This window comes from Austrofundulus limnaeus, unplaced genomic scaffold (genome assembly GCF_001266775.1).
Source record: "Austrofundulus limnaeus strain Quisiro unplaced genomic scaffold, Austrofundulus_limnaeus-1.0 Scaffold7, whole genome shotgun sequence".
Taxonomy (NCBI): Eukaryota; Metazoa; Chordata; class Actinopteri; order Cyprinodontiformes; family Rivulidae; genus Austrofundulus; species Austrofundulus limnaeus.
In genome coordinates, this window is record NW_013952409.1 from 1206517 (window position 1) to 1212767 (window position 6251).

General features: G+C 44.2%; 1 pseudogene; it reads left to right on the forward strand.

The window, feature by feature from the left end:
- The window catches only part of LOC106535299 (zinc finger protein 665-like), a 7550-nt pseudogene extending 1764 nt beyond the window's left edge, over positions 1-5786 (forward strand).
- The last annotated feature ends 465 nt before the right edge of the window (positions 5787-6251 follow it).

Below are 6251 nucleotides of genomic sequence, written 5' to 3' on the forward strand. Positions count from 1 at the left end.
CGCCATTTCCACCTTTTGGCCGTACGTTCACTTTTAGTATGGTTTCCACGCAATCCTTTATAAATGAGACCCCAGAACATTATGTTGCCATAAAAATAAACTTGTCACAAATGATCAAGGGCATAAACCAAATCGGGAGTTGTCAAATAAGAAGTGGGATAATTTTCTCTTTTTCTCTTGTAGAATCTTCATTTGTGCTTTTATTTTCAAATATGTCACCCCAAATGTTCACAAGATGGAAGATTTCTTCACTTTCTTCACTTTGCAAAACTAGAGGCTACTTTAAATCCATTTAAAATTTTCAATACTTTAATTTTTTTAATTCAGCATAACTGTATTTTTGTATTTTGGTACTTTTGGCTGTTTTGAAACTTGTTGCTTTCAGCTACCTTTATGGATGTAACCAGAGGTCTATAAAGTACTTGGAAAAAAATAAAGTAAAAGTAAAATTACATGAACAGAAAATGACCTTGGTAAAAATAAATTTCACTGACGAGAAAACTACTCAAGTAAAAGTCGTAAAACAAAAAACCAAAATTGGGAAAATAAAAGTAAAAGTATTTTTACATACTCTCTAAGAAATAAACTGTTGAATTTACTGAACCAAACTGGTTCCACTAAGTCAGGTTGAGTTAATTAATAAATGTGTATTTGCTCAATTTACTCAACTAGGCTTAGTTGAGCCAGTTGACGACTGAGTAAATGCAACACTTTATTTTTAGAGTTCATAAACATCTTTCATGATGAGTTCAAACATATTTAATCTGTAACGAGTAACTACTATATGTTACATTTTAAAGTAAAGAAGTAAAAGTATCACTTTTTGCTTTGAAATGTAACGAAATAAATGTAAAAGTAGCTTTTAAAAAAAATAATTGGTAAAATTACAAATCCTCAAAACAACTGAAGTACTTTAACGAAGTAAATGTACAGTCATATGAAAAAGTTTGGGCAGCCTTGTTAATTTTCCTGATTTACCTTTATAAATCATTGATTGTTTGGATTAAAAATATCAGTTAAATATATCATACAGGGGACAAACACAGTGATATTTGAGAAGTGAAATGAAGTTTATATGATTTACAGAAAGTGTGCAATAACTGGTTAAACAAAATTTGGCAGGTGCATAAATTTGGGCACCATAAAAAAAAAAACCTGACCTCAATATTTAGTAGCTCCTCCTTTCGCAGAAATAACAGCCTCTAAACACTTCCTATAGCTTCTAATGAGAGTCTGGATTGTGGCTGAAGGTATTTTAGACCATTCTTCTTTACAAAACATCTCTAGTTCATTCAGGTTTGATGGTTTCTGAGCATAGACAGCTCTCTTTAAGTGACTCCACAGATTTTCAATAATATTCAGGTCTGGGGACTGAGATGGCCATTCCAGAACATTGTACTTGTTCCTCTGCATGAAGGCTTTAGTACAAGGGTGCCCAAACTGTTTCATATGACTGTACTTAGTTATTGTAAACCTCTGCATTTAACGTCATGATGCATCTCAGTAATCCAGGTAAAAAATCAAAAAGAAAAAAATTGTATAGGTCTTCTGGACGGGTAATGAAACGTTTCGTCTCTTCTCCAAGAGACTTCTTCAGTCTGAGAGTTTCAGGCAAAATTCAGGCTTTTAAGCKCTGCCTCCATGTGACTGATACTCACATCACATGGCTATCGTTGACACCTAATTAACACCTATTGTTAACAGGGGGTGGAGTGATACTGGCAATAGCCGTGCTGTAGGAGGGGGACAACTGAAAACGGAGGCCTCCACCTCTGTTTAATGTTGGACGGTCTTTCTTCACAGAAATGGCTTCTTTTACTCCTCTCTCAAACCAACGTTCCTCTCTATCAAGAATGAGAACATCCTCATCTCTGAAAGAGTGACCGCTGGCCTGTAAATGAGTGAAAACTGCAGAGTTCTGGCCATTAGATGTAGCTCGTCTGTGTTGGTCTGTCGTCTGTGTCTAATGGCCAGAACTCTGCAGTTTTCACTCATTTACAGGCCAGCGGTCACTCTTTCAGAGATGAGGATGTTCTCATTCTTGATAGAGAGGAACGTTGGTTTGAGAGAGGAGTAAAAGAAGCCATTTTTGTGAAGAAAGACCGTCCATCATTAAACAGAGGTGGAGGCCTCCGCTTTCAGTTGTCGCCCTTCCTGCAGTGCTGCTATTGCCAGTATCACTCCACCCCCTGTTAACAATAGGTGTTAATTAGGTGTCAACGATAGCCATGTGATGTGAGTATCAGTCACATGGAGGCAGTGCTTAAAAGCCTGAATTTTGCCTGAAACTCTCAGACTGAAGAAGTCTCTTGGAGAAGAGACGAAACGTTTCATTAGAGAAGAACCCGTCCAGAAGACCTATACAATTGTTTTCTCTCTGCATTTAACCTTTAACCTTCAACCTTTTTAGCTTGTGTTTTTTACAATTTAGCCTCTATTCTGCCTGTTTAAAATTTGAACAACTTAGTTTTAGTTTTTAATTTCTGTAGCTCTAAACATTTTGTTTTCTAACGTTTTGTTTCAGATACGTTAAKTTTGCTCGTAATGAAGAGGAGGCGAACCTGCGGGCTGTCCACTACAAAGGCAGCGTTTTTTATCACTGCTGTCGCTCCATAGACATCGGAGATGAGCTCACCGTGTGGCCCGGCAACAAAATGTACACAGAGTTCAGTAAAGTTTGGGCTCAGTTGTTGACGTTGAGGTGGAATAAATCAGGTAGTTTTTTGTATTATTACCGTATTTATTCAAGTATAATACGATCATCATTTTTTAAGATTAAAAAGAATAAAAAAAATCAAATTAACAAAAACCCATGTGTAATACTACCTCCCCAATTTATGGATAATTTTTAGGGTTAAATTTCTAGTATTATACATGAATAAATACAGTACTTTTCACACACAGTGTTGCCATTTTTCAGTGAGCAAACTTTGTCTTTTACTTTTAAATTTTCAGGGAGCGCTCAGTCTGTGTCCAATCAGATGTTCATGTGCTCCTGCTGTCAGCTCTCCTTCACTACAGAGGCCTTCCTCTTCCGACATATAAACCACTTGCACGCGCGGCCTGAACCCCCTGAAACAGTTGGAGAGGCCCACGTTGACGGTGCTGCCTCGGACCTATCCCCGGCYTCTCTGGTGGGGGTACCTGAGGATTCTGTTAAATCCAAAACGTGTGACGATTGCGGCAAGGTGTTCAAGCAAACGCCTCACCTCAGGAGGCACAAGCTGTGCGTCCACTCAAACAAGCGGCCGTACTGCTGCACGCACTGCAGGCGAAGCTTCAGCCAGGCCTCGGGCTTAATCAGACACCAGCTCGTTCACAAAAAGCCAGCTGTCGAGAAAGCCTCGATTACGAAGAAAATCCTCTCTGAGACGGAGGGAGACGAACACGTCGACGCCGCCGAAGCAGCAGAATCGGAGGGCGTAGGAGAAACCAACGGAAGTGAAAATCCCCTCGACCTCGTTACTGCAGACCCTTCAGCTGCTGAGGCAGACAAGTGTCTGCTGAGCTGTCCGCTTTGTGGGAAGGGCTTCACGAAGGCGGCGTCTTACCGGAAACACAAAGCGACCGCCCACCAGAATTTACGCCCGTACGTCTGTTCTATCTGTCAGAAATGCTTTCGCCACTACAACGACCTGAAACGGCACCTGACGGGCCATCAGGAGAGAAGCAGAAGCAGGYCGGAAGTGACCGTGGCTTCGGAGGACGCCGGCACGTTGCCCTTCTGCTGCGCCGAATGTTCGGTGTGTTTCCCTTCGGTGGACGCCCTTCAGGAGCACATAAATGAGTTTCACTCAGAAGACGCGTCTGCGGAAAGTCAAGCTGGGACCACAGACCGGGTCCAGAACCTCCCCTRGGTCAGACCTCGGCGTCTCAAAGCAACACTGAACGTTTCTGCTCTGACCAAGCTCGTAGCGCCGAAACGCAAAGCGGGCAGACCCGCTCAGACGGCGAGGAGCTCCTCTGATTTGGATACAGAGTCYGTCAAATTCAAGTGGTTTAGCTGCAACCACTGCAAACGGACATACGGAAACCGAGACGATCTCAAAGCGCACAAATGCACTTTGAAGGCGTTTAAATGCGACCGGTGTGAGGCGACCTTTAATACGGCGTGGTTGCTGCAAAAGCACGAGCGGGCGGAGCATTTTAAGGTCACATCCAACATCTGTGACCGCTGCAACAAGTGCTTCACCACAGCCACCAGGCTGAGGCTGCACCAGAAAGGCAACTGCACCAAGTATCACTGCACGTCGGAGATCTTCCCCTGCTCCCTCTGCCCGTTCTCCTTCACCTCCAAGAGTTACCTGATCAAACACGTCAGGAGGCACCACACCGTGGCGGTCCAGCCGCCCGTCGATTCCGACAGCCAGGCGGACGAGCCGGAGGAGAACCAGGCGGGACGCGCGTGTCTAGGTTGTGGCGCCGGCTGCGCGAACGTGCAAGATTTCAAATCTCACGAGTGCAAGGAGAGCGTGGACTTTCTGTATCTGTGCCCCGAGTGCGGGAAGAGCTTCACGAACAAATCCAGCCTGACGCAGCACCAGTACCTTCACACGGGCGAGAAGCCGTACGTCTGCAGCCACTGCGGGAAGGGCTTCGGGACCAAGTACGGCCTGTCGCAGCATCGGCACGTGCACACGGGCGAGAAGCCGCACGTCTGCAGCCACTGTGGGAAGGGCTTCTCCTTCAGCGGCCAGCTGAACGTGCACCTCAGGACTCACACCGGGGAGAAGCCCTACCTGTGCACCCACTGCGGCGAGAGCTTTCGCCAGTCGGGGGACCTGAAGCGACACGAGAGGAAGCACACGGGCTTCCGGCCGCACCGCTGCCTCGACTGCGGCAAGAGCTTCAGCCGCCCGCAGAGCCTCAAAGCTCACCAGATGCTGCACCAGGGGCAGAAACTGTTCAAATGCACGCACTGCGGGAAGGGCTTTTCCAGGAACTATCATCTCAATAGACACTACCAGAAGGTGCACACGAAAACACCATAATGGACGACTTTAGTCTCTAAAATTCACTTTCTAAAGCTCTTTTACATTTTGGAAGGAGTCTTTGGCTTCTTTTCACTCATTTCAGAGGAACTGTCCTGTTTGTTAATCGTCTGACCTGTCAATCATTCAGGCTCCTAAAATAAAAAAGAAGATCCAGTATTTTGTTGACAGAAAACTCAAGTTGTGTTTCTCACTGGGCTGCGACTACAACTTGAAGTGAAGGAAATTGTAGTAGTGGTGCACCAGTTTTCTGGCTGATCTTTAAAAAGTCTGAGCTGCCAATTCTGATTTTGGTCGATTCCTATTTTCAAAAAAACGCCACTGTCAGGTGGTAGAAGGCCACAATACACCTGTAATGTTCCAATCTTATTGTAATGAAATACCCTTGAGACAATACAAACTTGTTTCAACTGGACTTTAGGTAGTGCTCACGGCAGAGGAAAAGGGAACCGTGGCTGACTTTCAGACTATAGCAGAGGTAGACGAAAAGCTGATCATTTCCACCGATCTTATCTAAGCATCAGCCGATCTCTGATTTTCCAAAATTAAGGAAATTGTCCGACCGATTTATCGGTGCACCCCTAAATTCCAGGGCGAAAAAGGCAAATTTCCATTGTGGACTCAGTAAGTTCTGAGTGTTTGGGACCAGCTGGCTGGCTGTGTTTTGTGTGACCAATTGTTCGAAATCAACACCTGCAAAACTGCTTTCCTTTCCTCCTTAGTAGCCTCTCTCACYTTTATGGTTTAATTTACTGGCGTACACTTTCAAAAATAAAAATACGCAGATAAATATGATTCTTAGAAACATATTTTTGTGAAAAATTTTCAAATATTTTTGTGCAAACAGCCATAAAACAGGAACTTGTTGAGCCTGTCCAAAGTCAGTCCTCAGGGGCCGGMGTCCTGCTTGTTTTAGGTGCTGCCCTGGTTCAACACASCTGAACCTAAGGAGTGCCTARAGGCCTCTGCAGACCTTGATGGCATACTGYGGCCTACTAATTAAGCACTCCTTAGGTTCAGCTGTGTTGAACCAGGGRAGCACCTAAAACATGCAGGACACCGGRCCCTGAGCACCGYCTTTGGACACCACTGCTGTATGTCCTTGTTTAGTTGACTTATTTGTGACGTTTGTGCATTTTAACCTGCAGTGTTTTTGGACTGTTATTTTGTGGGTCGGAAGTAGGGCTGCCACGATTAGTCGACGACTAATCGATTTAAAATAATCGATGACTAATTTAATAATCGATTGATCGTTTTCTT